This window comes from Aythya ferina (genome assembly GCF_964211825.1).
Source record: "Aythya ferina genome assembly, chromosome: 9".
Taxonomy (NCBI): Eukaryota; Metazoa; Chordata; class Aves; order Anseriformes; family Anatidae; genus Aythya; species Aythya ferina.
In genome coordinates, this window is record NC_140305.1 from 21,379,389 (window position 1) to 21,390,611 (window position 11,223).

An 11,223-nucleotide genomic window follows, 5' to 3' on the forward strand; every position below is an offset into this window, starting at 1 on the left:
TGAGTAAACAAGCCGGGGAGCAGGGGGGAGGGAGTGAGCACTCACACCAACTATATATTCAGAAAACTATGAAACAAATATATTCCTTCTTAAAAACCCTTTGAAGAAGAAAGCACACAAAAGATTAATCCTTTCAGCCTGCCAGTTCTGCATTAAACAAAATCCTTCCTCCTGAGGAATAAACGCTAAGAGGAGGTCACTGTGTGTGTGACCAAAACAAAGCCATCCTGCAATGTTTGAAGTCAAACAGAGCATTAAATGCTGGGTAGCCAAGGTACAGGGAAGCATTGAAAAGTAAATTCATTTTACTGGCCAGGGAGCTTTAATTTTGCACACACACTGAATGTTTTTAGTTCTCGTCATTGTGTCTAAGAATTGATCCCATTACATCAAATTCCTGGTGTTATTTTTGACTGATTAATGACTCCATATATTACGTTCACCCATTTGTAATTAGAAGCAAGTTTATGGAGAAGAAGTCTGGCTTCTGATCTGTGATTCATGGACTCTCTCGGGTCTGCGAATTTGGCTGGAAACTTGGTAAGGAACTGGTTTGGCTAAAAATTTGGGATGCTGCTAGCTCGTGTTGAACTGAGATACCAGGAGCTGAAGTGTTTTGGGGCTGCTGCTTTGGGTTCCTTCCCATCAGAGCCATGGAGAGGAGCGGAGCATTGCACAGCTGGGGGTGAGGCAGGAGCGGGCACCCCCCGGCCAGGTCGGAGCCCCCCCGGCACAGACAGGGGTCTCGTACCTCAGCAAGGGTACCTTGAGGTACCCTGCTCCCTTGGGAGCTTTGACCTTGTCTTGCATTGGCAAAGATCCTTTCAAAACCCACAGTCTGGATGCTTTATGCTTTTTTGGGTGTTTTTCATCAAACTGAATTAATATGCACGGGGTAATCACCGCAACCTGGTGTTCTCACTTTGCGAGCAGCCTGGAAGCAGAAGGCCCCTGTTGGACGTGGTAGCATGGTTTAGGGACAAAACAAATTACCTTATGCAATGTGGTTCACCTATTTTCACTGCTAACATAATTAAATGAGACAACGTCTACAGGGAGAGGTAATGCCCTTTATTAGAACAAACTGATATTTTTGGAGAAAGAGCAGATATGTTTTCAGGCACACAAGCCCTTTTTTCAGGTTTGTTTGCCAAAAAGCTTGTCAGTGTATCAGTTGGCCCCACAAATGATATTACTTCTCTATATAAATCCTGCTTCAGTCATATCCGCAGACCGTAACAGCTACAATAACACTGCTAATATAATTAAAAGCAGTTGAGGCTGATTGAATGCCGTTTCATGGCAGAACTGGCCATGAAGTTTCCCAAGAATAGCAGGGTGGAGCTCTGCTGCAGGCACACAAATATTTGCGCTTTTCCCCTTGTCTTTGCTCTGTAACTCTGAACTGCCCGGGACCAGCATTAATGGAAGTCGTGGGCTTGATACTGTTGTGGCTGAAAACAGGCTTTGGGTTTTGCATATATTTTCAAAAGAGTTTTACCACCTTGTAAAACGTCTCTCTAATGCAGAGGATAAAAGTAGGTCATCCATTCTCCCCAGCATCCTGCTATCTCGGTAACATTAGCTGAGAGGAACAGCGTGTGCACATTTTAGTCAGCATCACCGTCACTGTATTCCATCAAATTATGACCTTTCAGTCCCGCCGCTGGAGTGATTCCCAGAAAAAAGCAATAATGTAAATGATACACAGATAAGAGAGGAAAAAAATATATAAATAAATAAAAAAACCAACTCCCAAGGTGGAAAATGTATTGACAATAAGCCAGCTTAGCTTTCCCTGATGGAGAACACAATGTTGTTTATTTTCATATTATATTTTTAAAGCAAATTTTCCCAAGACACCTCACAACTGACTTCACATGCAGATACAAATAGAAGCAATTTGTACATCGCCATAAATCTTAAAAGTAACAAATCAAGACTTGTAAGAAAGGAGTCGAGACAGGGAAGATAAGAAGTAGAGAATGATTAAACGAGGTAATTTGGGAAATTTAGATATTAGAATTTGTTCTCTGGGTGAGAGCAAAACATGCCATCAAAGAGCAAGATAAAGGGGGTTTTACATACAGGATTAGGCAATGTATGGAAGAAATGTACACATCTTCCAGTGTTGGAAGTGGTCGCTGTAGGTGTTGCATACAGGGTTTTATCTTTATCTTCCTTTTTTTTTTTTTTTTTTTTTTTTTTTTTTTTTAATTGGGTTTCCAAGTCTGCACATTTCAGTCACCAAACAGAATTGCAGGCTCTGTCAGTTGAAGAGATAACGTGCTGCTGACATGCTCAGCAATGCTCCAAAACTCTGTAAATAAGCACTGCCAATGTTTATTTCTAAACATCAGAGAAGCAGGGAAATAGAGTAGCACTTCGGCTGGTTCGATTTGGAAACATTTGTGCAGATTCAACACTTGTCTGCAGCACCCTTCTGGGATGAAACAGCAAAGGTACAGCAAGTGCCAAAAGTGCAGGCAGAGAATTCAGAGGGGAAATTTCAAAACTCCGTGCAATTTTAAAGAAAAGCCGCTTAAAAGAAGCCCGATGAGGCAGAAATCTTGTATTTCAGGTAGTGCGCTCCCCCATAACCATAACTCTCCTAGGAACCCCATGTGTCTGTTTCTTACAAGCAAAAATCCAGTAAAAGCATCATATTTAAAACATCAACAATATTTCTGAGCTAGCCATGTTGTAGTTATTAGCTACTAAATGCCACTGCATGCCCTGGAAGTAACTTTATGTGCTTGGTTGTGTACACGTAAATTGGTATTTAATGTTATCTGCATGCATGTTGAAGGAGATGACCAAGTGGCACTTCCACTCCTTTGTAAAACATTTCTTAGGAGGGCAGATTTGCCCAGCACTGAAATCCTTAATAAACAATCTAAAAGGTTCAGAAATTATGATCATTAGTAATGCGGCCTTCTGTAGCCGTCTCCCTCCCCGTGGCTGGAGCCCGGATAATGCTCATTGCTCGCTGCTGTGCTCGCAGCAGCAGACTCACACTCACCCTTTTCCCCTGGTACAATTCAATGGAATATTATGTTATATATATAAAACAACCTATGTTGGGTATATTTTTGTTTCACACAAGAAAAGGTGGGATTTAATAGCACAGACAGAGCCTCATTATGGGAATGAAAGCTCTGCCTATATTTGGCCACGCAAATTTAATTTTTGTTAACCTTAAACTGGATGGAAACCTCAGTGTATTGAGCGGGAGTGACTGGCAGGGCTGGCTGCACTGGAGCCTGTAGTACAATTGCCCTGAGCTTGATAAGAGAGCTGGAAATGGTTTCTGAGTTGTGCTGTCCTGGAGCAGGGCTCTGTAGGGCAGCTGTGCGTGCCCTGAGTCCCTGCAGCCACCACGCGCTGCGCCACAGGGGTGTCACAGCTCCATCCAGTGCCGAGCTGTGCCCAGGGTATTTACAGGAGACAGAGTGGTAGGGGGAAAAGGGCATGGACTGAAATAGCTGCAAAAGGCACAAGTGGTGCACTGTAAATGAATCAGAAGCTGCTAACCGCAGCTCCGGACAAGGTGCTGAAATGCGTTTTGATTTCCTGCACCCCGGTGTAAGCAGGGCATCCTGTTTCTCCTGCAGAACCTAGAAATAGATGGCTGGAGGCTCTGGTGTCACAGAGGGCATGAGAACAACCCCCAGGAAACTGCTGTTTATTAGCAGTTCCTCGCAGCCCTGCAGCAAACTCCCAAAGAGATGCAGAGATCAAGAAAAAAATTTCTGGATGCGCTTCTGTGACAGCATGGTCCGGCTACCCCATCAGAAATGGAAACGCAACAGTGGCCTGTGTCCAGAGAGACCCTGGGCAGAAGAGCTTTTTTAATCACATTAAATGAAGAGGCCAAGGCCCAGAAAGCAGCCTGACTGAAGATTAAGTGTGCCAATAACTATTGATGAAGTACAGGCTGAAACCCTGCCTCCGCACCATCCAGCCGGAGGCTTTCCCCCCGATGCCCAGACACCAGCACAGCACGGAAGTGTGAGCGTGGCAGCTCACGGCCCTTTCTCACATGCAGGTGAACCAGGCTGTCCGGGGACACGTTAACCCACAGCCTCATCTGCTGCCACCAGCAGGCATTTATAGTGTGGGGGGGTTTCCCGTGCGTGGCTTTGAGCACCTCAGGGCACTGTGCCACCTGGGGAGCTCCCCCCACGAGGTGTCCACGGGGCCCTTCGGCTCTCACTGTCTGCACATCCTAAATGCAAAGATGTCCCCAGTGGTTTCACAGGGCCCTTCCCTGGAACAAGAGCTTCTGGGGGGATGGTGAGCCTCTAAATGAAAAAAACAATTGTCTGAGAGCACCGGAGCTGGAGCAGAAACCAAGCTGGCCACAAACAGAGCCAGCTCCGTGGTGACTGATTAAAGCTATTTTAGGAATCGAAACTCACAGGTGGGAAGGGAAGCAGAAAGCAGATAACTTCACCATTAGAAAAAACTGCCGAGCCCTATCAGCCCTTTTGGGCGGTGAACAACAGAGGACACGACAAATTCGTCTTTGTTCCTCTGCCTCTCGCTGCGTGTGATCGGGAGATAAGGTGCTGGCGAGGGCTCATTTCGCTGGCAAAGCACAGTTATTCATTAACTCGCTTTGCTAAATAAAGCCCTGATAAGGGCAGGGAGCCTGGCGGGGACAAACCCAGGTGCAGGGAGGCTCGAAGGTGGCTGTGGGGCACGTCTGCGTCCTGCAACGGGGCCACTGGGTCACCCACGCTCACACATAGCCAGGGCAGCCCCCTTTTTGCACAACCAACACAGGGATGTTGAGCAAAAGAGGGATGCACAACGGGGTGAAGGCAGCTTGCTTTTGGCAGCCGGAGATGCCACGTGAATGTTAGCAGTGAAGGAGATAGATGAATATGGATTGCTCGGTTTGGTCATCAAGTCTGAAAAATGGAGGGAAAATGAGTAAAACCAAGCATTTTCCTGAACAAAGAAAGAAATGTTCTTTTTTAATTATATAGTGTTGGTTAAAAAAAAATGATTTCCTACAATTTAGGTCAGTTTTTAAACAACAAAGCTTGTTTCAAAACAAAAAGTCAAAATATTTTGTTTTGATGCTGTTGAAACAAAATGTCTCCGCTTCTCCCAACCATTTCTTTTGACATGTCAGAATGAAACATTTGTACACTTTCTAATTTTTTTCACAAATACTGTTGGTTCCTGCATTTTTCAGTGAACTTATCCATTTGAAAAATGTCACTCAGCTCTAAAAATTACCATACATATAGAGCTACCTCTGTTACCACATTATGTCTCATGTACGCTTGCCAAATGCACATTCCTCACAAGGGAGCTGGTTAGACTTCAAGGCTGACCAATAAAGCCTGGGAAGGCGTGCTGGCAATTAAAAGGGTTGATATGTTGATAACTTGCCCTTGACCCACACCAAACGGGTCGGTGCTATGGGCCAGGACGGGGCAGGCCACCTCTGAGCAGTGCGGAGCTATGGGGTCATGGCACAGCTCGTACCCTGAAGTGGGTGTTCAGGTTCGTGCCTTAATTCCTCTTGGAGCAGCCAGTCTGCATTAGTGGTTTTGGGGAAAGATGCCTTTTTATGGATCATCTTAGGGACCCTGTTGGACTACGGGTTGATGCAGGTGTCTAAAGAAGCTCTTTGCAGGTTTCTACGTAGGTTGTGCAGGATCTAGCCCCAGAATCATGCACATGCGTGAAAATTGGGCAGTCCTCCATGGCCAGAAGCATAGGAACAATGGGATTGAGACATCCCACAGCACTGCCCGGAGGAGCAGAGCACCCCGTAAGGCTGCTGGGCACCCGGTGCACCCCTCAGGTGCTCCCAGCACAGCACCACAGTGCGTTCTTCTGAAGCCGCTGTCAGCATGTGCTGGAGTCTCATTAGTTCCTGCTGGTTTCAATATAAATCCCCTCTCTGTTGCTAATCACTCCATTCAGGGCTGGAAAGTCCACAGAGCTGAAAATATACCCGGTTAGTCAGCAGGTTTGTGAATATTTTGAGATATTGGAGGTCAGAAGTCAGCTTGCTGGCATTATCTTGATTATCCTACGGAAGTCTTTACTCAAATATAGTCTCAAAAATGCAAGTTTAGCAAAGCTCGGAGCTGAAATCATTGAAAAACAGTAAATGTACTCACCATGCTAAACCCACATGAGGGCAGTTACCATACAATGGGCAGATGCTTTTAACTACCCTTTATGTTTTGGTGCTTACTCACATCCAGGAGCAATAACACAGGTGAGGGGTTAGCATAAAAAATAATACCTGCCTAAAAGCACGACGTTGAATTTTAGCTTTTATATTCACGTCTATTGTCTAGACACATGAATTTAGGGTCTCTAAAAAAAAAGCAATTCACACATGAAAGCAATCTGCAGGCACTGCTGGCATCCCAGGGCTGCTGGCGAGCTTGGCATCCACTGTGATTTTTTGGGGACCCCTTTCCTGAGGGCATTTTCTCAGCCATCCCTGGTGACTGGGGATCCAGCAGATCCTTGGGCAGGGAGCACAGCTGCAGATGAAAGGCACTGAAGGGTCCCCCAGCACTCCTGACCCGCCAGCACACACACACACACACGTATTTATGCACCTTCTCCTCCACCCGCTGTGCTCCATTACAGTGATTTATGCAGTGTCTGTCATCTGGAGCACTGGGGAAACACAAGAGAAGGAAGAGCAATAAACAAATAATAATCAACAGAAGTAAAACAGTCCACAAATGCAGGGAAAAGGGGCTCAGGGGATCTCAGGTCTCCAGGAGAAACGGGGGGGCTCTGTCAAAAGGAGGGCTCCAGTGCTGTGAGCTTTGGGGGACACGGGCAACCCCAGGACAGGCTAGATGTGGACAAGGAAAAAGAGATGTGGTACAGGGAAATAGGAAAAGGAGAGCTTTTCCCCCTGCAGGACAGGGGGATGTCACACGGAAGGAGAGGTGCCCAGGTTGTGCCACGGCACCGCCGGCAAGGAGCCACTGTGTGTGGATGGAGCACGGCACTGGCATCCCCGCGCGATGCAGGCCGACATGCCGCCTGCCTCGGGACTGGTGGCTGGTAAATCATCCCCTTCATTCGTTATCCGTGATGAATAATGAATTATTCTCATAACATTTACTGTGCTGTTCATTTATTATACAGGACAGGGGAATGTTTAGAAGCTAATTATTGCTAGCTCTACCCTCACAAAAGACTTGACTTTTGCATATTTGCTGTACCAGTGCTTTTGGGGGGGAAGGGCTGTTGGGTGTTTTAGCATGTTTCTGCCCCTCCAACACCCAGGGCAGTGCCCAGAGCAGCAACCAGGGCAGCACTGCCACTGTGCCATGCTGCAGAGCTGGCAAGCCAAGAGGGGAGCTGGGGGAGCTGGGAGCCCCTGGCCCACCAGAGGGAGGCTGGGGACACATTTTGTTGCTCTTGTAAGCATTATTTTAGGAAGCTTCATGAGTAACAGCCTTAACAGTGGTCTACCAGCAGCTGTAAATAGTCAGTGATAGTTATAAAAACTCACTGTGCCGTGCTGCTGCTTACCAACACATTTATCCAGGCAATTGTTTTGAAAAATGCTTCTAAGGAGGCTCGAGCGAGGAGGACGCAGCGGGAGGCTCGCGGCATCCCGCTACAAGAGGCCACGCTGGGACAGAGCTGCTGGGACACGTGGCTTGGCCCTGCTTTGTGTTCCCTGCTTTTGGGGGCTCGCTGATTTTGGGGTCTCGCTGTTTTTTGGGGCTCGCTGCCCTCCAATGTGATCTGGGAGCTGTGGGGCAGCCCCGCAGGTGGTGAGCACTGGAGGAGGAAGCATTGACCTTGGTGGAGCAAGAGCCAGAGCAGGAGATGAGCTGGTTCTGTGCTAACGTCCTGCTCATCTGCACCATGGGCCCGATGTCGGTGGCCCCTGACGATAGCCTTACATACCTCTGGTAGCTGTTACCAGAGCCGAGCCAGCGAGAGCCTCACAACCCCCTGGGGAGAGGTGGTCCAGCTCCTTCTTTCTGAATAATTGATTAGCACACGCTTTGGCGTAAAGCTGATCTTCAGCGATACCCTTCTGGCTGCCCCACCAGCCCTTTTCATTTTGTTTCATTCCCCAGCAGTCATCTCCCTCCACCTGCTGCCTTTGTAACCCGGTAAGAGCACCGCGAGCTGCCAGTAAATGATCTTTTATTTTATTTTTCATCCTTGTAGAGGTAAATTATTGTGTCAGCACAGCGCCGATGCAGGTGACTACCCTCATAAAATGCAGTAAATGATTAATAAAATCTCAGATAACAATGGCTCAATGGGCAGATCATAACTCGCCCCCCCTGAACAGCCCACGTGCCTTTGGAGGACGCCGGCTGATTGCTCTGAGGGAGAGATTTTTTTTTGTCTGGAGTCACCAGAGAAATGCCAGACCATGAGCCTTGCCAGGAGCTACGTGGGACCTTGGTGTGCAGCTGCGGAGCACGGCCACAGCCATCCAGAGCTGGGGGGCCACAGCCCTGCACCGGGCTGAAATCCCCCCCAGGCAGCCGTGGAAAGAGCTGGGCTGTGTGTTTGTGCCTAAACTGCCCCCACGAGCAGAGTCCCAGAGCTTCTGCTCCTGTAAATATATTTTTTTTTCTTATATTTTAATTTTAATCTTTAAACAGGGAAACTACTCATGGTAAGGTTGAATTAGCTGGTAGGGATAGGAAAGCTGCGAGGCTGAAGCACGATCTCTGTGGGGTCCAAGGGGACTCGGTGACACGAACATGTAATCATGTCATCGCCTTCCCTTCCCAGCAGCTTCACCGCCCACCAGCAGGCACGGGAGAGGTGCGGGCAGAAGATGCTCTCTGGGCACACTGGGGTTTGTAGGACCCCAAAACCCAGTGCTAGATAGACTGACGTCAATATAATCCCTACTGCTTTGGTGCTCACCTGCACAGACATGGCACTCCCACAGCACACAAAAAACACCTTTCTCAAAGCACTGTGCGTTCCCTGATGGCATTGCCCAGCCAGAAGCCTCAGAAAGGGCAGCAGGCTGTACTTTTCCACGCGGTTCCCTTTTTAATATTCCAGCATTGGCCAAGCGCTTGTAGAGCTGTAATGAGAACATCCTCACACGTGCTGTTTCCAGAATTTATGCACAAGCAATACATAAATATCAATTAATGAAGCAACTATGCAAAAATTAATTAAAGCATGAGAGGATAGGAGCCTCCATTCAGCCCCCTAAAAAGGAGAGACATGCTCACAAACCCCTCCCCCCGCTCAGAAGCAAGCTCTCCACTCCAAAGGAAGGAAACCATTAATTTTTTTTAATTGCACAATACTTTTAAATTAATTTCCATAAGTGCCACAAACAGCAAATGGGGGAGGGGAAATCATGGATTTTACAGTGAAATTTAGGGGGTGGGGGTTTTGTGACCTATTAGCTGGGTCTCCTGCCTGCTGGGTGCGATGCTGGCTCTGTGCAGTCCTGTGACTGGCTGCAGCCTGGCCCTGCTCCTCCACCAGGTCCAGGGCTCAGCTGGTGGTACCCAAGCCTATAAATCCCCAGCTATAACCACTAACACATTAATTAGCCAATATTAAAATTAGAAACTGCAACAGAAGACAGCTGAAGGCGAAAGGCAGACTAGCATGATGAGATTGCGCATTTTGCTCGGTGCTGGTTCCACACTGGGGACACGACTTGCCTGCAGAAGGTGGCAACTGCAGGTGGCCTCTAGGTGCCCAAGGTGGCAGTCTCCTTGTAGGCAGCTCAGCACCTATATCGAGGTGTGCATTTGCACAGAAGGGGGCATCTGGCACCGTGGCCCCCTCCCTTCTGCCAGCAGCCCACACCCCAACGCGCTGGGGCCTGGCGCCCGCTGCCTCCTCCAGCAGGACTCGTTAACTCCTCTCTTTTACAACCTGCAGCGCGGTCAGCAGCAAATTGCCACTATCGATAACTCATTAGCAAATAAAATGATAGGCAATGCCACCGACATCTGTATGAAGCCGTGTCTGAGCAGCTCCAGCTTCTGCTTATTGGGCTTTTAGCATTCATTAGGGCTGGGAGAGCCGTGCTTCCAGCACTGATCTGTGCAGCGCGTGCTCCGCTCTCCATCTGCATTAGCTGAGGCAGCGGCTTGTACCAACTCCGCAGCCCAACTAACTTGATTTATCACGCTTTCCTAAGCTCTGTTTATGAGGCTGTTTGGTTGTAACGACTTAATATTTTTTTCACGTGGGAGAATTTGTCAACATCTGTGCATCACGCTGTGTCGGGTGTTCTGGCGGTGCCGGAGCCCTGCTGGGGTGCAGCACAGCACTGCCAGCAGCACGGTGACCACAGGACACACGACAGCTGATGTGAAAGGTGGTGCCTCCTCTGGTCACTACTCTGGATAGAAGGAAAAACACGTTACCATCACCTCTTCCTTCCCCTCCTGGCTGGGAAACACGAGCTCAGGCAGGGAGAAGGGCTGTCGGGCTGGGGCACTCCCTGCCTTGGGGTGGAGCAGGGTTGGTGGTGGGGTGCTCCTCAGCACTGATAGGGATTGATGCTTGTCCACGTCCTCTCGTCTCTGGAGACTCCATCACACTAAGGATATGCAGAAACTGCTCCTTGATGTGTGTCACTGCAACATTTTCACCCAGTGCCCTCAAAACCTGATTCACAGTTTCTGGAAAGCTCAACCTCGGGGACGCTTGGTGCCAGGCGTCTTGCTGCTGAGCAAAGGCCAGGCACCTTACAGCAGCTTCAGGTCATGGGATAAAGCTGCGGTGTCTTCTCGCTGAGCCCCAGTCGGGGTCCCATGGGCAGAGCCCCCAGCCCCAGGAGCTCACGGGTGTGCCTAGGGAAGGCACTCCTTCACAGACAAAGCATCTTTATCTGTTTATGAGCTTTTTTCTTTTTTTTTTTTTTTGAAGTCAGGAAAAAAGCAATTTATTAAAACATCAGAAGCTTTCTCTGATATGGGATTACATCCAGCATTACCAGAAATATGTGTGGTTTCCCACTTATCTGCCTGTGAGTGCAGGGAGCTGAGATCAGTGTCCCCAGGGAGGCTGGGACGGAGGCACCAGACAACGTCACTGTGAAACACCTCGGGCTGAGCGCACAGGCTGTTCTGGATCCTGGTTATGACACTTTTGTCACAGTGATGGGGTATTTCTGTGGAGGAATCACTCCACCCTGCTCTGTCAGTAGCTTTGCATACCTTGGAGAACACCTGTGAAAGGTCAGTACGTGCTCCTGCATGCTGT